This window comes from Eleutherodactylus coqui, chromosome 12 (genome assembly GCF_035609145.1).
Source record: "Eleutherodactylus coqui strain aEleCoq1 chromosome 12, aEleCoq1.hap1, whole genome shotgun sequence".
In the NCBI taxonomy this organism is placed as follows: domain Eukaryota; kingdom Metazoa; phylum Chordata; class Amphibia; order Anura; family Eleutherodactylidae; genus Eleutherodactylus; species Eleutherodactylus coqui.
In genome coordinates this window covers 61060043-61081179 of record NC_089848.1, presented here as the reverse complement: position 1 = coordinate 61081179, position 21137 = coordinate 61060043, and positions in this window count along the sequence as shown.

Genomic DNA, 21137 nt, shown 5'->3' with positions numbered 1-21137 from the left:
CTGGAATGGCGCTCGGCGCCGGAGTGCCACCTGGCCGGACCGGGAAACGCTGCAGGGAAACTATGCCGGATATATGTGGAACGAAATACTCGTGGAAGACGTATCCAGCCGGTATTTAGTCGTAAAACATGTCCAGTATTTACTAGGTAGAAACACAGAAGAGATGAAATTCTGCACATCAGCGCTCTGCTATGCAAGGATTAAAGCATGGAGGTACCGGCCAACAGTAATAGCAAACCACTATGGATATCTATCTATCTATCTATCTATCTATCTATCTATCTATCTATCTATCTCTCTCTCTCTCTCTCTCATATCTATCTATCTATCTATCTATCTATCTATCTATCTATCTATCTATCTATCTATCTATCTATCTATCTATTTCATATCTATCTATCTATCTATCTATCTATCTATCTCATATCTATCTATCTATCTATCTATCTATCTATCTATCTATCTATCTATTTCATATCTATCTATCTATCTATCTCATATCCATCTATCTATTTATCTATAATATATCTATCTATTATTTATGTTTTATCTATTATTTATTATCTATCTATCGTTATCCACCCGTGTGTAATAATATGTATATATTTTCTTTCTCCAGATCTGCTCTTGTTCATATTCGCGGTTATATTAGTAATGCACAGAATACCGCTAAGCTATCACTTGATTATTCTTTAAACTTTCTAATAAAAATATTCAGCTAATTTCTCTATTTAATAGAATTGTAGGAAAAAATATTTCAGCAAAAATAGCTTTACTGCCAGTGCCAGATCATTCCACTTGTGTGCTTTGTCTTGGTGACTCTAAAGTGTTATGAAGCATGCAGAAGAGAAACCAGAATGATAGCAATAATGCCAATAACATCAGCAACGATGATACAGTAAAAATATACATCATTCTAGAAGTATTTTATTTGATTATTACACTATTGCAAAAAATGTAGTGATATAAAAATTAACCTTCTACAGAAATTTGTATTATTTTGTACGCAATTGTGTAATTTTATATATTAGCTATGTGTAAAATGTCATATATTTTTACACAAATATGTAGATTAATAGCTTTGTGCATTATAGGATACCTAATGTAAAAAACAGAAAGATATGTCAATAATAGGTGAGTCTTTACAAATATTGCGAGGGCTACCAATTGAAATATAGTCAGATAATTTTGGGAATAATTGACAAAATGATTTAAACAATGCTGGATATTACTGGTTCTGGGAAAAATGCTACATATAGAATACAATATACGGCCATTACACGAACAGGTTCACAATGACAAAGGAAGGAAATATATTTTTTGCACTTTCTACTTTCTATAATTGAATAATAAAGAATCATCATTCTTCAGAAATGTGATCATTTGGGAGCCGATTTCAGTGAATGCAATTATACAAAAATGTGGAAGAGGTAAACTTCTAATGGACGACTTTTTCTGAAACTATTTGATACTCAGAATACAAAATACATAAATATAAGGAATCATCTGCAGATTATTTGGTGCAACCCGGAACGTCTGCTGCAGATTCCCAGCCGGTGGAAGCAGGTATAAATCGTCAGAAAATGCAATGATCTGTTATATACATAGACACTAAGAACATAGATACAGTTTACATACAGTTGTGCCATTCTAAAGTACACTCGTACTCATCAGCCTGGACCCGTGCTAGACACTTTCCCAGTCCAATGTGTAGCTAATCTATATTTAAGTTTCTAACAACATCTTCAGAAATATATTATACATTCAGCACGATCAGGATTATTAAAGTGACAGCTTTGATATATGAGCTCATGTGCCTCCTACATCTCTTATTATTTAGTATCATTAGACTTCCAAATACATTGTCACACTGTCCCAAATTCACTTTCACAGCTAGCAAATAGCAGTCACCATTAAAAATATTTTTAATATTCAACACTTATTGAATCTCCCTAATGACTCGCAATTCAGTGATCTGATAGATTTCACATCATAAACATAATTATTATTATACAGCTTATTATTGTTGGTAAACCCATATTTGAAAATATGCTAAAGTTTTCTTTACATGTAAAGATCTAACCCAGTGTTCTGCATAAATGATTTTCCATAAGAAAAAAATATTACTAGATTGCAGATACTGGGGGAGATTTATTTAATAGTGTCCAGGCTGCCTGAATTGGCGAAAATGGCGCATATTGGTTTTAATTGATCAAAATAGGACACATGTCATAATAAGTTTAGTACAGTGCATTAGGCATGTTAGGACACCAAGGGGAATTTATCACTAGGGGAATTTTGGATGCAATTTTTCTGCAGCTTTTCCTTTATTTTACAGTTTGTGGGCTCATTCACGCAAGGGATTTTGCGCAGCTAACTTACACACACACAAAAAATTGTGACTATTAGAACCAACGGTTTCCTATGATAACATTCAGATAAAGGATTTTAGGCGTGCAAAAAAACCGCACCTAAAAAGTGTCCATAGACTCCTATGGGAGCTGGAAAAAAAGAGAGGGGGAGGGAGTTTAGCAGCGGGCAGCGCTGGGAGAAGAAGACAGGTGCCTGTATTTATATTATAATCGGTGTATGGAGTATTCCCTTGTTTATATACATTAGAAGTCATTATGAGGATTTCTACCAAGTGAGAGAATTTCGAACAGCAGCACATTTGTTTTCAGCCACACGTCGCTCCAGATCATGTGAATGTGCGATTTAAATGCTAATGAGGCTCGGGACTCGAACAAGAAAAATTGTGTATTCACGCAATTTTTGGTGGAGATTGCCGTAATTTTTTTGCGAGCACAATTTTTTTCATGATTAGGTCCCTTGTGTGAACGAGCCCTAAAGATGCAACTAATTTATCAAATGTCACATGATGTTGATTAATTTGACGCATATTCAAATATGGCTAGAAATGTGAAGTCATTTGGTACACCACCCAGCTACTGGGTCACATATCATAAATATCTCTAACAAACCTCACCACTTAAACCTTGCCCCCTTTCTAGATATTGTTGAAAAGCAGAGTGAAAGGCGTATCATCTGTTCTCTTAGGCGCAAATCAATAGTAAATTTGTCTAGATTGATTTGCACCAAGGAGAAGGTGCGACTTACGGCAGAATTTTAGTGCAACACCAATGTTCTCTTGCTTACACCACATCATGATTGGTGAACATTTAGGCTGGATACATATATGTGCCATGATCCAGCATGAAAACCCTCTGAAAAGATTCTATGGTGATTTTTGATTTAGCTAGTCAAAAGGTCTGGTATCATGCCCTACTTGAGCCTGTGGAGTAGCATAGGTTAAATGCAGAGGTATAACTAGGCCTTCCTTCACCCATGGCAAAGATTTGGTTCCCTCACCCCTTCCCGCCTAAACACACACACATCTGAAACTCGGAGTCAGTTGAGCACAATGCTTGACTGTTTTTGTCTGGATGGAGTGGCAAAAGCACATGTGCCACCTAATGCTCCATTCCAACATTTTCTAACAGTGGTCATGTAGGAAAGAATGGTGGACTTAGGGTCCTCCTCCTAGTGATCTGCGCAGCCCAATGTGATCATACATTTGTCACCTATCCTGTGGATACGTGATAAATGTCCTACTTGGAATAACCCCTTTAAAGCAGGATCAGCTGGGCCACTCTTTGGTTTTCCATGATGGCCACATGGGTCCTTTCATTTCTTCTGAGACACCTCATAGTATTGCGGATTGGCCAGCACTGTTCATGTGAGCAGCACTGGCCGATCAGAGAGAAGTGTGTGCTATCTTAGACCACCCATGCACTAACAATGCAGAGTGTGTATCAGGTAGTCAGAGGAGCAATGCATCCATCTAAACAGACCAAAGTAGAGCCCGGCAGATCGATGGTGGAGCGCCGCAAATGGAAAAGGTAATACTGATATCCCCCTCTCTCTGTTCCCGGGACTAACTAATCTTGTCACAGAACCTGGGGGTTACTATGAAGAGCGGCAAATATTTCTAACTGCATATATATATAGCTAGATGACAGTGTAGTTATTTTCATAGAATTCATGTTTAGTGAACTTACTTAAACATAATGCAAGAGACAGCCAGCCACATAACAGGTCTAGGACACTGAACTAAAGTAAGAGGACAGCCAGAGCAGTGAGTAGTCAGGCAGGAAGGCAGTAGAACTACAGACAGGATGTCACTATGCCTGAGGGTGCATGCAGCACAGATCCAGGGTGGAGTAAGAGACTTGTTGGAGAACAAATTATGGAGCGCAAACCAATTTTCTAATCAAGCGTCTTCGGCTTGGCATTTACTGCACATGATAGAGCACCTGTCATGGTATTGGCAGTGCCATGACTTCATGGCTGTTGGTTCAGGTTCAGAGCGACGTCACAATCTCATGCTCAGACCATGTGAAACACTTGGGCGGCAAATGCCAAGTGTCATTTTGCTCTGGACACTAAGGGAATAACATCTTCCTTCAGTTCCAGTGCTGATAGGCTACCTGGGCTGTCTGTCAGTCCAGTCAACCTATCAGTCTTTCAGTTTGGCTATTTAAACCGTTTCCTTTGTATTAAGAACACCCGTGTATTGGCCATTACTCTGTGCCAGTGTGTTCTGCACTCTGGCATTATAGTGCTCAGTAGACCTGTGCTCAAAGTTCTGTTAAGTGTTCAGCTCTAAATCCTGAACCCAAATACTTTGTGGTTAGGTGAAAAAGAGATCAGCGTCGCTAGTTCGTTTTGGACCAGATCCCAGCTTTTCTCCTACAGCGGGGTTGCTGACCTAGCACACAATCGCTAATTAGTGTTAGCCAGGCCAGCACTCTTACACACTAACGATTATTAAGTGTACCGGAGGCTGTCGCATCAGTTAATATCTTGATGTCACTGATAGAGGATTTCTGTTAATGTAAGAAATCAGCTGATGGGATAGCCACCTGGCACACTTAATAATTGCTGGTGTGTAGGAATGCGGCCCTGGCCAACTGTGATACTAATTAGTGATTGTGGGCTTTGTCAGTTGGCTGCCGTACCAACTGATACTGATGCAGTATTCCACAGGGCCAGTGACCACTTGCCCAACTGCATCTGGGGCACATGCCCCACTTGCTTCCCTTTGGCTACGAAACTGTATAATGCATTCATCTGGTGTTCCCATACTGGTTCTCTTTATGTAAGTTCCAAATTGCCAGACATTAATAAACCCAGCCTTACACTGATGTAGGTATGTGAAAAAGTGTCTAAAACAGATCATCTATTCCACTTTTGATGTAATTTACATAAACATTTTGTTTCCTTTTTCTTAAGTAATTCTCCTTCTTTGGGTTTCTGTATTACTGCAAGGATATTGCTTATGAATAGTTAAGTGAAAAACCAAAACCTTATGCTCTTATAATAGGAAGTGTTATGAGTTATGACCACTTGGAAGCATATCTATCCTAAAAATAATTTTTGTATGTAAAGTGTCCATAAATTAGTTGTCAATGATTAGATTAAAAAGTCTACTTTTTCAGCATTAGTGCCACTCTAGTCCATGAGTTGTGTCTGGTATTGTAGCCCAGCCCCATTTACAGTTTTTTAATCATAGACATAATACATAGTAACATAGTATATTAGGTGGAAAGAAGACAATGTCCATCTAGTTTAGCCTATCCCCCCCCCCTTGTTGATCCAGGGGAAGGCAAAAAACCCAAATGAGGCAGATGCCAATATAGCCCATTTGGGGGAAAAAATCCCTCCAGACTTCATAATGGCAGTCAGAATATTCCCTCGATCAACACTTGAAAGTTCCTACCTGACTCCAAGACCCAGATCAACAACCCTACTGGTTATTTAATGTCTACCCTGTAACATCATAGAGCTCTAAAAATACATCTAGTCCCCTCTTAAAATCCTCTATTGACTTTGCCATCACCATATCCTCAGGCAGAGAGTTCCACAGTCTCACTGCTCTTACAGTAAAGAACCCCCTTCTGTGTTGGTGATGAAACTTTCTTTCCTTGAGACGTAGAGGATGCCCTCTTGTTACCGTCACAGTCCTGGGTATAAACAGATCATGGAAAAAATGATTGTTGTTAAAATGGATATAGAGGTTCCTTCCATTTACTGAGCCCTATATGCCTCATTTGAGGCAGTTAAAGGCTGTGAAAACCTTTGTATATGAAAAATCAATACACACATATCTTAGTAAGATCAGCTGGTCTCTCTCATAAGCCAGCACAAGCTCAGCTTTCCCTCACCTCTCCTCTTTCCGAGTCTGTGTAGCATAACCACACCTACTCAATACTACACAGCATCTCTATAACTATCTCCTCCTTTGTCAGAGTAGCTGCTGGCACTATTGCTCCCACACTGCTGATAAAAGAAAAAATGCACCTGGAGTGAATTACAGCCCTCTGTAATAGTAATTTTCTCTGCTCTCTGTCCTCCTGATCATACCCGCCATCCCCTGAGACTGTTATACAGCTCTCTGTAATAGCTCAGTGGAAGGGCAGCGAATGCAACAACAGGGGAGCGGGCTAAGGATGAGCCAGTCAGTTTACTCTGACTGACATATGATGCTGAGATTTCAGTCCTTTAGTTTGCAGTGCCTTGGAAACAATAGAAGCATATAAATCAAACAATCAGAAAAATCATGAAAATCAATCGCAAAAAGTCTTAATTTACAAAAACACATTGATTAAAATTTAAAAAATTGTGCAAAGGTGTACATAGCCTTTAAGTCTGATAATGCTTGTTATGATTTTTCGTTATAAGTATTATATTCGTGCTATAAGGGATATCAGTCCTCCATGCATTGACCTTCTGCTGATGGTCTTTTGTGCATATACAAAGCAGACTTTCTCAGTGAGTACAGAAGGGCATCTTAGAGGATCTAACAATTAGCCTGATTGTAAGAGGTCAGCTCTAGTCACTGATTCCTTTTACTCAAAAACACATAGGTATAACAGTCATTTATAGTATTGTAACAAAATTGAGATCTAAAAGGGGAAATTTGTATCAGAATGTGATACATTTTAGCCTTGAGTTCAGTGGTAATCCATGCCATTAGTTCATAGGGCTCTGAGTTTTTGACACATCGATTTAAAACCAACGTTGCAGAAATAAGACTTTTTAAGGTGTATTCTTGATGCAGACTATGCATACGCATCTTCAGATGAAAATCTGCATTAACTGTATGGCTTTCTGATACAGATTAAAACCCATGTCTTATGTTCCCAATGCATTTTTAATATTGTATGAACATGGCCATATACTGGATAGTAGGAGAAACTACACAGAATTCTACTGTATTCTGTTACCTTCTTTGTAGATTCTGCTCTTACACAGGGTGCAGGACGAGGGGTCCTTTCAGCACTCTGATAGTGCTCAGGAGTACTAACAGTACTTTGCCTTTAATTTTAAATTCCATAATGGTGCCAAAATAAAAAAAAACAGCAAAAAAAAGAGTTCCATAATGTTTACAAACTTTCCCTTTTTTACGAAAGACTTTCCCTTTTAAAAGACTTTCACTGTATCCTTCATAGCAGGACAGTATTTCGATAGTTTTAGAAGCAATAGTTTAACTGTAAACCCCAGTGTGAAGCTTCTATCTTGGACACATTTTACTTTCCAAGTAATTCTGCTTTTCTCTTATCCATTCCTTCGGTCCACTTTGGAGTCTTTTGGTAGAAAAATCCAAATATCCATTACAATCAGCAATTGCTACAATGCTGGCTAATGTGTCCCTGCTCACAGCAAGGTGGAGGGAGGAGGACTGCTTACTGGCTGATAATTCCACTCTAAATGCCAAGAACACATTACAACTGTGGTGATGTTCAAATACTTCAAACTGATTGACATGTCATAAAAATATTTTAGTAGAAAACCTCTAAGATTCTCTAATCTCCTGGACTAATATTTCCATTGACCACAGGAGATATTTGTTATGGTGTTATTATTAAGGTTATAAAACATGGCCATAACAAGGCTCCCTTATAAACACAAAAATAAAGGAAGGATTTATTGCGTAGATTCAGAAATAGCTGGTTAGTTGGAAAATAAACAAATTGGTAATGGACTTTATTTAGTTTTTGACTTTGTTTGACCATGAGAAGATGCTGAGGGAGAGTTGAAAAAAATAAAATGGTTTGGTTGCTGCACAGCAGTCTGGTTGTGTGGTCTGCACTGTCCATCAGATATAAAGCCAATGGGGGGCAGTCCAGGCGTAAAAAAAAGCTACCAGAAATAAGATTTATTAAAATAGGTTGATGGAAAATATATTTTTCGCCAATTTGGATGGAAGGAGATTCATGCGAAAGGGTTTCAGTCTTACATTGGTTTAGTCATCATTGTCCAAAGGATCTTCTGGTGGGCCATTGTTTTGACAGAAGTATGGAACCCTAATTCAATAAAATAAGTCCAAAGAACCTCAAGCTGACTCTGAGACTCCCTGATGGCAATATGTGGACTAAAATAGTCTATAGGGACTCTCTCTATTTATAGAAGGGGTTTTAACAGCTTGGGTGGTGCCCGCAACCAGGGCAGGACTATCAGGAGACCAGGCCCGTTGACACCGTTAGTGGGAAATGTGGGCATTCCAACACTTTATAAAGGTTTACCCATTGTTAATATGTTAGTAAATGGTCAGTCAGAGGAAATCCCAAGGGTAAGAAATATGTACGGGGAAGACGGTCCTAAAACTCTGAGAGAGGTAATTGGGGGTCGGGGCTTACCAGTTGGAGCATGGTTTCAATATCTCTAAATATGTCACTACATCAGGTCGCTATGGGGAGTTCAATCACTAGGGACTTCCCTGATGTCTTTTGAGACCCAATTTATCTGCAACACGATAACCAAGGGCAAAGTCTTTGAACTATACCAATTTTTTGTCAGAGGAGAACACCCTGAAAAACGAGATGGTGTTGGAGAGAGAGTGGGAAAGGGAGTTGGGCGGCTCCCCCTGAGGAGTCATGGAGGAAGGCCTACATTCTCACACAGAAGTTAAACATTTCAAGTAAGCTGCAAGAGCTGAACTACAAGATCCTGATGAGGTGGTATAAAACACCGGATAGACTTGCCAGAGTTTTCCCACAATACCCGAATGTCTGTTGGAGGTGCCTGATAGAGAAGGGCACTTTTATCCACATATAGTGGTCGTGTTCAGTGGTCCTCCCCCTCTGGCAGGAAGTAGGCTCCCTTTATTCTTGGACAAGCAGAGAGAATACTCGACTGACGCCGGAAATAGCATTATTGTCGATGTTCCCAGGCTCTCTGGCTCGAGCCAAGAAATCACTATTATGGTTCTTCATTCTGGCTGTGCATTAAGTGATTCTCAGAAAATGGAAATCAACATCACCGCCCACCAGGTATATGGAAGAACTATGCTCTAGGGACGAGATGAGGCATAATGGGTATTTGGCAACCTGGACCGCCTGAGCAGAGGTGTCTCGGATTGCAATGGTTAAATCCCCCCCCCCCCCCGCAGGCTCATTCTACCTTACCCTAAACAGCACATAACTCAGAAGGTTGGCATCTAGGCGACTACTGGGTTGAATCACTCACCTTCCCCTCCCCCCCTTCCACTTTTTTCTTACCGCTGTGCCAATCTGTACGCTCTCTCTTTTCTCTAAGACTATTCTACTCTTTCCTTCTTTCTATAATGATTGGCGTTAGTAATACAGATCATTTACTTCAACACAATTCAATTTTGGCAATTTAGTTTTCGAAGTACCGTATTTTATACTGAATTGAGCGTTGTGCAAGAATGAGACTTATTTGTTTGGGAAACAGTTTATTGTTTAGAATACAGGATTGTTCTAACGCTGTAACTTGACAATATTTGATGGTCTACGGTGACAATTGGTTATTTACAAATAAATAAAATACATTTTGAACCATAAAATAGTGTGTAGTATAATATCTGTGCAAATGATAGTGTTTAAATGTGTCTAGAAAGGGCTTTACATGAACAATAAAGTTTATTAAATATTTATAACACATATTTACAATAAATATTTACAAACATCATGTTGTGATCCTTGGCATGTAACGATCCACATCATGTTAGTCAATACTTACATGGAAAGAAATATTCACATTGTTATATAAAATACACATAGAGAGGGAATTTTTCAAGTCAGTGCGGTAGTTTTCTGTCATCAAAAAGTTTAACAGTTTTGCACAAGTAGGGTTTTACTCAAAGGTTTTATGACTTTTTGCCGTCGCACGCTTCCTACTTCCCTTTTTAAAAGCGTCTAGGAAAGGGGGCCTGGTTTGAGTGGAGAGAGGTTTTTAAACAGATTTAAGAAATGCAACTTTTTGAAAAGTTGAAAAGTTTTTGTGCAATTTCACTTCTAGCTGGGTGACTTAAAAAGTGCTCCACGTCTCTAGGCATACTTAAAGATGCAACTAGTTTATCATCAGCAGGGGTATTTTACACATTTGTCACATATATTGTCACCACAACGTAGGCATCAGTAAAACGCAATTACCAAAAACGCACATGATCATTTCCCTCTATACTCTTGTAAACTTAGCTCACTGTAAGTCATTGGGAGATAAATCACCTAAACAAACGCTGGTAAAAGAGGTAAAAATGAATGTATGAATTAGGAACGTTTGGTTACAACATGACTAGAAGGCTCAGGACGGAAAAACATGGTAAAGTGGTTACCAAGAAAAACAAACAAAAAGAAGAACCCAAAGAACCAACCATTAAGACTGGTCTGGCTGTCATAGCGTGATGCACGTGCAACATGTGATGCCAATAGTCTATTGATTTCTATTGGGCCACTCACACCCGTGGCAATCGTGGCATTTCCCATCTTGAAACATATTATGCACACGTACATGCCAAGATAGTGTATGAGGATTGGCGGCATGCAGCGAGTACGCATGAAATTGGTCTTGAACACAGATAAACAAAGTTTGACTATTCTGGCAGCTTCTGACAGAGGGATACTTGATGACCGTGTTTGCAGAACGTTTTCGGGTGAGAAAATGATTGCTGCAAAACGTGATGAAGCGAAGTCATTGATTTTTTAAAATGTGTAAGAAAAGATACGTCCTGTCCTATGTTTTGGCTTTTTTGGGGGGGACTTGTTCAAGTGCAAATACGCTCCGTAGCTGTGAGCATATTTGTGCATGTGCAGGAGGTATCTGCCCTCAAGTATTGCAAGCATCTCTCATCAGAAGTTCCCTCTCATCCCCATAAATGACTAGCAAAGACTATTTTAAAGGGGTGGTCATGTAACCGGACAACCCCTTTAAATGTAAATTACTCACACTATGTCTCTGTTCTGTTGTGTATAAATGTTTCCTCAGTTATCAGACAAGCCTGATGAAGGGGTATTAATTAGCCTCGAAACCTGCTATATAATTTTTCTGGCTGGCCAATAAAGGTGTCATCTCTATAATACTTCTGTCTTTTTTTTTAATAAAAGTGTGTTTAACATTACTGAGATTTCTCTGACTACCACGGTTTTGCAAATGCACTTTTTGGTGCAGTTTTTATCGCAACCGAACTGCCCCGTGTGAATGGAGCCTAAGGGCTCAGTCAGACAGACGTTTGTGCTGCACATGTTTTTTGCGTTTGCGATTCACATCTATATAGCTTTTCAATGGTAGCGGTCACATGTCCGAATTTTACATGTGCATAAAATTTTAACCTACAAAGGATAGAACATATGAGTGTCAATGGACGGGGTCACATGATTTTTTTTTCGCGCGCATTGCAATTTTTTTTCACGTGTGAATACACGCATGTAAAAAACGCCCGTTTGCCTGAGCCCCAAGGCTGCTTTCCCACCTCCGTCTTTAGAGGAGAGAAACTGAAAATAACTGTTTTTTCCCCATTGATTTCACAGCTGTCACGTTGATTCAGCGAGCGCTGCATTGATTGGCTGAGAGAAGCGCTCACTGGCCAATCAGAGCCATTGCTTCCTGGAAGCGGGATGTATGAATGCTGGAACCAGCTGAGGGTGGGTTTACGCATAGTACATGGCACATTGGTCAGATCTTTTTCTCACTTGTCTTGTGTTTTCGGGTCCACAGTGTTTTTTTTAAAAGCAGCATGTTCTTGGTTTGGCTTTTTTATGTGTTTTCCCAAAGACATCTCTAGAGAAAAAAAAGCTTGGAAAAAAATGCACGTGTGCATAAAAATGAAGCCACCCAAGTATACATTATGTTGATAAAAATACTGGAACACACATAGAAAGTGATGAAATTCAATTTTATTTACATTTATCAATATGGTGTTGGGCCGCCTTTGGCCTCAATGACTTTAGTAACCCTACTAAGTATGCTTTCCACCAAATTCCAGTAGATGGGTGGAAGGATTTGCCTCCATTCCTAGAGGAGAGCTTGAGATAGTGATGCAGGTAATAGCATTCTAGTTCATCCCAAAGATCATCGATGGGATGGAGAGCCAGACTTTGGGCTGCCCAATGAAGTTTGTAAATGTTCTGCTCCCGAATCCAAGCCTCTGTATGCTGTGTGATATCGTGCTCGGTCATGTTGGTAGAGGCACGGAGCTGTACCAAAGTATTGACACAAGGTAGGTAATGCCACATTGTCTAGAATGTCTCTGCACCCATTGGTGTTAAGAGTGCACTTCACTATGACCAATGGCCTTAGTCCTTCCCAGTAGATACACCCCCACACCATAACAGAACCACCAAACTTCACTGTTTGGATGATTCAGTCGCACAGAAATGGCATTCCAGGCAGCTGCCACACCCAAGTACAGCCATCCGATCAGAAGATGGTGTACCGTAATTCATCTGTCCACAGCACTTGCTTCCACTCATTTAGGGCAGACTCACACGGACATATTTGCATGCGCAATACGGAGAGAATAGAACCCATTGATTTCAATGGGTTCTCTCATACTATGCATTTTTGCGTGAGTGGAAAAGAATGCAACATGCTCTATGTTTGCACACGTTTGCGCACTAAAGGCCCCATAGGAGTCTATAGGGGCTTGCTAAATGCGCACACGATGCCCGTGTAATAAAACACACTGGAGACTAATTACGCTGCACAGCCTTATAAATCACCGCACGGGTGTTTCCCGCACCGATGTGAAGGTCCCAGCAAGTGCAAAAAGTACAGTTAAGTGTGCGCAAAAAAGACTCCTTCACAGCACAAAAAAGTTGCGCTACCGTATATGTTTTTGTGCATACATCCATGTGACTCCGCCCTTATAGTCTAAGAATTACGTTTCAAGCCCAATCGCAGACGCCTCTATGCATTCACTGCTGTGATGTTGAGCTTGTCTATGGTAACCCTTTGCATGCAGTTCCCTACAGATGGTTCTTGATTTTCCAATGGTTTGTGAGACCTCCTGAATGAGTGTTTTGGCAGATGATGTGCGTTATACCCAGAGGCGTAACTTTTTTTTTTTTTTTTATAAATCAGTTTTTATTGAAGTTTTGGCAATTAGACAGAAATATCAAAGGATACAACATGTAACAAGCATACCTGGGAAGGGAGAGTGCAACCTGCCAGTATTATAATTTCATACTCAGCTATTCGTTCTGCGATTGGCATTATGAAAAGATATTTGTAACGCTTCTGGAGGAGTTTTCATAATAAAATAAAGCAACACTATCAGAACTCTTCTCCTCCAGGTTAACTCTTCAACCCGACAGATGGTAATATAACACAAAATCAACATCTGTGGATTGTGAAGGGGGGGGGTAGGAAGGAGGGGGGAGGAGAGTGCTGTAGGGACGAAGGGGGAAGGGAGATGGGAATGCCGTGGTGGTCTCTTAGTACAAGGGGGGGGGGGGGGGTGAGATGGAAAGAGCGCCCCCAACTCATCCGTCTCTTTAGTCTCACAACGCCAGGGGCCGAACCTCACGCCATGGCGCCCATGTTACGATGAACTTGTCATAAGATTTGTTGGACCAGCTATGTAATTCTTCTAACGAGTATAGATTGTCCACTCTATCTCTCCATTGACCCAACGTTGGGGGAGTATTTTGTAGCCATAGACGGGGAATTAGGGATTTAGCAGTATCTAGGAGCAAAGCAATCAATTTATTTCTGGAGGGGTGGAAATGCGCATTTGGCCTCCATAACAGGACTAGGTCCGGTGAGATGGAGATCTTTGGGTTAATCTTCTGTATAATTTCTTCCACGCCTCTCCAAAAGGGGGTCAGCAATGGGCATGACCACCAGATGTGAAGGTATGTCCCTACATCTTTCTTACATCTCCAGCAAGCTTTCTGGGTGGAGAGTTTGTGGTCAAATAACCACTGAGGGGTTCGATACCACCTTACCAGCAGCTTGTAGTGTGCCTCTTGGGCCAAGACGCAAGGGGACAGACCGAATGAGGTATTAAGGATTGAATTAGTTTCTTCTGTGCTTAGATGGATCCCCAATTCCTTCTCCCACGAGATGAGGAAGGTTGGTTTATAGGGCTGAACTGGGGAGATAAAGTTCTTACGAAGGAAGGTAATTTTCCTCTGAGAGGCTTTGTTGTCTAGTCAGGCCCTTTCAAAGGGTGTAGAAGGTCTAGTGGATTTGTAAGTGCTGAAGTATGCTTTAAACATGCCCGTCACCTGAGCTACCTCCAAGAAGGAGAAGTTCTGCTCCGGCTGCAGCTTTTGGAGGATGCTGATAGGGTCCAGATGGGCCAGGGATTGTAGATGTGCTATATGAAGTGACTTAAATTTCCCCCACACTGGGGCAAAGTCCAGAGGCGTAACTTGAAGCTCCTGGGCCCCAATGCAAAACCTGCAACAGGGCCCCCAACTATAACGCTTTATTCATAGTACTCGGCTCACTATATGGAGAAGAGAGGCCTTATGGGCCCCCCTTAGGTTCCTGGGCCCGGGTGCAACCGCATCCCCTGCATCTCCTACAGTTACGCCCCTAGTTATGCCCTCACAGCTTGTACAAGGCTTCGTTGTTCATTCTGCCAGTTTATGAGGTCTCCAGGAACGTGGCTGCACTGCACACACACCAGATGGTTTTCATTTCCAAATAACATTGCCAACTATGGACTTTGGGATGTCCAAAAGCGCTGCAGAGTCCGGCACTGATTGGTTGCTCAGGTGACATTCCACCACCATAACCTGTTGGAAGACTGTTAACTCTACAGCTAGTGGCATTCTAATGGTTTCTGCACTGGGATATACCTATGTGATATTCTCCTTTGTATCTAAAGGCCCATTTACACTCAACGATTATCGCTCAAAATTCGTTAAAACGATGGCATATGAGCAATAATCATTGCGTGTAAATGCTACTATCGTCCACTTTTCATCTGAATGATGATTTTAAGGTGATCTTAAAAACCATCCTTGAGACCACAAGCTATGTTCTCCACAGGAGCAAGAAATTACATTGTTTTCTCTTAGCAGCCCCTGCCAGAACAATGGAGCTAATTACAGAGCGCAGACCACCTGCTGAGTTCTGCAAGCAGCTTCTGGAGGCTCATTTGCACGCAAATTAAGCTGATAAAGTACTAATGGGCATTAGTGCCAATTAAGCCCCATTTACACGCAACAATCATAGCTCAAATTTTGCTCAAACAATGTCTTTTGAGTGTTTCGTTGCATGTAAATGTTACCATCGTTTGCTTTTCGGCCAAATAATGCTTTTATTTTGTTTAAAATTTATTGTTTGGCTGAAGAGCTGATAGCAGGGACCGCACACTGTAATTCTCCATGGGAGCGCTGATAACATTATATTCAGCTGCAGTCCCACCGCAGAACAAAGGGGCTGTACGCAGATAACAGACCACCTACTGTTATCTGCATACAGTAAAGGGAGGCTCATTTACATGCAAATGAAGCTAATAAGCTACTAATGGTACTTAGTGTCCATTAGCAGCTTATGCAAAATAATCACTCATTCTCCCTATCTTTTGAACGAATTTTGAGCGATCATCTTTGCATGTAAATGGGGCTTTAGTACTTTATGCAAAACAATCGCTAAAACTTTTAATCTTTCAAAGATTATCTTTACGTGTAATGGGCCTTTATGCTCACACATCCGATTTGCATATCCTCATTGACTAACAGCACAGGATTGGTGGGGGTCTCAATACTTTGGTCAACACAGTGTATAACATACACCAAATATGGATAAGGCTAGGATCACATTGAATTTGGCCATGACTTACGCTTCAGATGTATGCCATTGATGCCAATGAGAAAAGAAATACATTTCTGTATTGCAAAGTGTAGTTGATGCTTTTAACACTGGTCAGACGTGTGCTAAAGGGAAACTCTTTTGGCCATAGATAGAGAATGTTTATGGTGTAGATACCAAATATATATCGCAAATATAACGTGAACCTAGCATTTGTTGTGCATAGTAAATGTAGTCGTGGGCTTATCCACACAAGCGCATTTGCCCGTGCAAAATCTGTGTCATTGGACACAGCTAAACTTCCTCCCCCTCCCTTGTTATCCATCTCATCTCCCATAGGAGTCTATGAAAATCAGTTCCTTTCATCTGAAGGGGTTATTTTGGTTGCAAGTAGATGGATTTTTGCAAGTACCATTCAGATAAATGGGAAAGTTGTAAAAATGTTGACAACAAATCTGCTGTGTGTCCTGAAAGGGATCGTCTCACAACAGCCCATACCTGAAATCCAGCCGTAGCCCGAAGTTCCTGAAGCGTGGGGCAGCAGAAGACAAGCATGCACATCTTCGCATCCATAGTGGACCATCTCTGAGATGTGCACGAGAGTAGAAGCAAAACTGCTAGAGTTGTAAATTCTTCCAGAGCAGCAATTGTTAAAGTTTTCACTCTTCACCCACATTACAAAAAAAGTTTTATCCAGTGCGCCAAATGTCCTTGTTCTGTTCCTTTTTTCTACAGTGAAGATATAAACTTGCCATACACTAATGAAGGGGAGGTGCACATACAAATAACCTAGCCAGACCCTGGTCATACCACCTCAAGGCTTCCTTCACACACCCTTGTAAAAAAACACCATGCCTTTCTAGCATTTTAATGGTATTTTTCAAAAGTGTTTTGGCGGTGTATTTTGTTTTCTAACTTTTACGGCTTCCTTCACAGCTTTTTTTGTGGCGGTTTTTGTGTTTCAAGAAGTTTATGTTTTTTTTACAAACTTTTTTTGGTAGTTTATTTTTATACTGATGTGCGTTTTTTTTCAGGCAGGCTTTTCTCTATAGAAGCCTATTGGAAAACACGGGAAAAATGCACCACAGGCAGAGCTTGCTGCATCTGGAACAAAAATGTGATGGTCCCCCCCCCCCAAAAAAACATGAAAATTGTGTAATAAAGCCAGTACAAAACACACAGTTGTAGAGCATTTCTCAACTCAATATTGACCTACAGCTGACATCTGAAAAGTAATGCAGCTCTTGAGATGAGCCTATGCGCAAATTTGATTGCCACAGCACAACTTATTTGCCCAGTGAACAAGGTTGATTTGCCTGCGTTTCAGGGCATTGTATGGTACTTTTTTGCACATGCAGAGCCTGTTCATATGCACGCGCGACATCCCCCCTCCCCGCCCTGATTTTAAAGGCTGGAGGTCCAGAGGTGTTCTATTCTTCATGGAATTGTGCAGTGTATTGAACATTTGCATGCCTCCCATAGACTTCAACAGGGACTTTTGCTGTGCAAATACGCAGAAAGATAGGGCAGATCCTGCATGCAAAAAAAAACTATCAATGGGTCCTTCTCTCTGCATATTGTGGCACAAATATGTTCATCTGAAGAAGACCTTATTTTGTGGACATATATGACTGTGTTTCCCCCCAAATAAGACCCTGTCTTATATTAATTTTTTGCCCCAAAAGAGGCGCTAGGTCATATTTTCAGGTCATGTCTTATTATAGTTAGCAATCGCGGTCCAGGTCCCTCCCGCTACTCTCGGAAGCTTTGACACGCTTCTTGCAGTCCTCGACCGCCCACAGGAAGCAATGGCTCTGACCCTGTCTTATATTAATTTTTTTGCCCCAAAGAGGCGCTAGGTCATATTTTCGGGGGATGTCTTATTATACTTAGCAAACTCGGTCCTGGTCCCTCTCGCTACTCTCGGAAGCTTTGACGCGCTTCTTGCAGTCCTCGACCGACCACAGGAAGCAATGGCTCTGATTGGTTCTCGAGCACTGCTCAGCCAATCAATGCAGCGCTTGATGAACCAGTGCGATGGCTGGGATTGATTCTTCGAACGCTGCTCAGCCAATCGATGCCAATCAGAGGCATAGCTTCCTGGAGATGGGATTTATGAATCCCAAAATCAGGAAGTGATCTTCTGTGGTTGGCGAATCGGAGCTCTGGAGAGCAGCGGGAGGTACCTGGACTGAGCCGGCTAGGTAATGTATTCCTTTTTTTATGTAATGCAGCTATGGCTTATTTTCAAGGTACGGCTTATATTTCAAGCCTTCCTAAAAAACCTGAAAAATCAGGGAAGGGCTTATTTTCAGGGTAGGTCTTATTTTTGGGGAAACACAGTACTTTAAAGTCTATAGAGAAATGTATAATGCACCAGATACAAAGCTTTTTTGTTTTTGCTGTTTTACACTTAAACAGATGGGCGTGATTTAGTTTAGTTGATTTCAAAGGTTTCGTTTTCACTAGCGGTATCCTCGCCTGTTAATACTACGTGCGCTTCTTTATCCAAACTGCTAGCATGCAGTTTGAAAAGTCTAAAAAAAAATTGAAACCCTAGTTCATACGCAACTGCGCTTCATAGTGGTAAGAATAGTTTTGCACCCGCCCATCTGAAGAAACCCCCAGTGGAGCTTTTGGCATTCGTGTCTTTTTTCGAATATAGCATGCTCCGGTCCTAGCTTTTTTTTCTAGTTTTTTCATGTAGACTTCCACAAAAACACAAAAAATGCACACACAGAAAACCTGCAGTAAGGTTGTTAGAAAATCATGCGAGATTTGTGCATAGCAAGGCGCACAAATATGAACCCTATTCTTTTGAATGGGTTAATACACATGAGCGATTTTTCCCTGCATGGCACCGTGGCATGTTCTATCTGCGAGATCGCAGCTAGTAGCCCCATTGCTTTCAATGGGGCTAACGGCAGCAGCGCCGGCCCCACGAAAAGCAATGGGAGGACCCCATTGGGGCAGATTTGGCTTTGCTTTTAATTATGGGAAAAGCTGCGGATTTTAACCTTTTGAAATCCATAGCAGAAATAGACAGACCTAAGAAACCTGGCCCGATATCGCGCTCGTCATCAGGCGTTTTACCAGCGGATGTGAGATATGCAAAACATCTAGCATCCCTTCTCTGAAATTCCGATCCTCTGGCACTTGTTTCACACACATCACAAGATCGGCAAGTGTTTCACATCCGTGCACATTGCAAACAATGGGTGATGCATTCCGAGGGTTGTGAAAAAATAGGACATGCCGCACATTTTTACCTCACAGGATTGCCGGAAGGGAAAATAAAAAACTCATGTGTATGACTCCATTAAAGAAAAATGCACAAAGCACATGCGAAATTAAAGGCCCATTTACACAACAATTATAATTATCGCTCAAAAGACATCTTTTGAGCGATAATCCTTGTGTGCATTTACAGGGCAAGATGATTGCTCAAAATTTGCTCAAACAGCAGTTTGTGTGACAGTTTTGAGCGTTCACTTTGCATAAGTGTGTAAATGAAGGCTCACACTGTATGCAGGAGACAAGCGGGACCACTATCTTCTGCATACAGCTGTTGCCTTCTCGGAGCGCTCAGCTGGTATTCAGGTGAGTGCTCCGAGCAGGGTATGTAGAACACAGCTGCAGCGCTGTCTTCTGCATACCCCTGTTGTGCTCACGGAGTGCACAGCTGTATACAGCGGAGGGCCCTGAGCGGGGTATACAGAACACAGCTGCAGCGCTGTCTTCTGCATACCTCTGCTGTGCTCACGGAGTGCACAGCTGTATACAGCTTAGCGCTCCAAGCAGGGTAGACAGAACACAGCTGCAGCGCTGACTTCTTCATACCCCAGCTGTGTTCTCTGAGTGGGATACCAGCTGAAACAATAGTATCAGCAGTATCCCGCTGAGAACTCAGCGTGCGGCACTGATGAGGCTCATCGTTCTCTTTCAGCTCGTTCTCTTGCATACCCCGCTCAGCACGACTCGTTAACGAAAACTGCACGATGTCCGTGCAGTTAGACCCAACGATTCTTGCTCGAAAAAGATGGCTTTGAGCGACTTTTGAATGAGAATCGTTGGGTCTAAGTTGGCCTTTACACTTGTGGATGTAGCCTTAAGCTGGTATCAGGCATGTAGTTTTTGTGGCAGTCTTTGATGCAGTTTTTTGGAATTCAAGTTTAAAGTGGATACAATCAGCTACATAATCAGCTATACCTTCTAAATATATACATATCTCTGAATCACTAAACATAAGTGGGGCTTTATAGCTTCATCATTTTCTAATACTGATCCTGTGGACGATTGTTTGGCTGCACTATAGATGATCATTATCTTAAAGGGGATTTCCAGGAGCAAAACTAGATCAGCAGGGGTCCACCACTCGGGATCCCTGATGATCAGCTGATTACATGCCGCTACAGACAGCTGGAACTGCCATAGTGCCATCCAAAGCACAGAGGTCTGGCTTGGCATTGCAAGTCTTTCCCATTGAAATGAATGGAAGAGGGCTGCAAGATCAAACTGGACCACTGTGGAGAGCCTTGTGTGGTGCAGAGTATTAAAGCAGCAGAAATGCACTCCTAAGCTCTCACTCACGACATGAAGGTTGTGAGTTCAATCCCCGCTTGGTTCAGGTAGCCGGCTCATTACTCATCATTCCGAGGTCTGTAAAATGAGTACCTGAAAGCGCTGCAGAATAAGTTGGCACTATACAAATAACAGTCCTAGACATCTACAGCAGCATGTCAACAGCTGATCCTGAGCAGCGGACCACTGCCAATCTGCTGTTGGTGACCTACCCTGAGGATAGCTCACAAATAGTTTTTCTCCTGGAAAACCCTTTAAGTGTACGGCAACTTTCAGTTACGTTGCAATGCCTATTAAATTGTTGGACATTAAATTATATGAAAGCTACTTTCCAATAGATGGTGCTACAGAGGTAATTTTTATCTCCAACTTTGCATACCCACTAAAGTGTATTGCTATTATGTGGGTGGTCGAGAGCAGAACCATCCAGGAGAAATGCTAAAGGGATCCTGGTCTGTTGGTTCCTTAGATTAGTGACGGTACAAAAA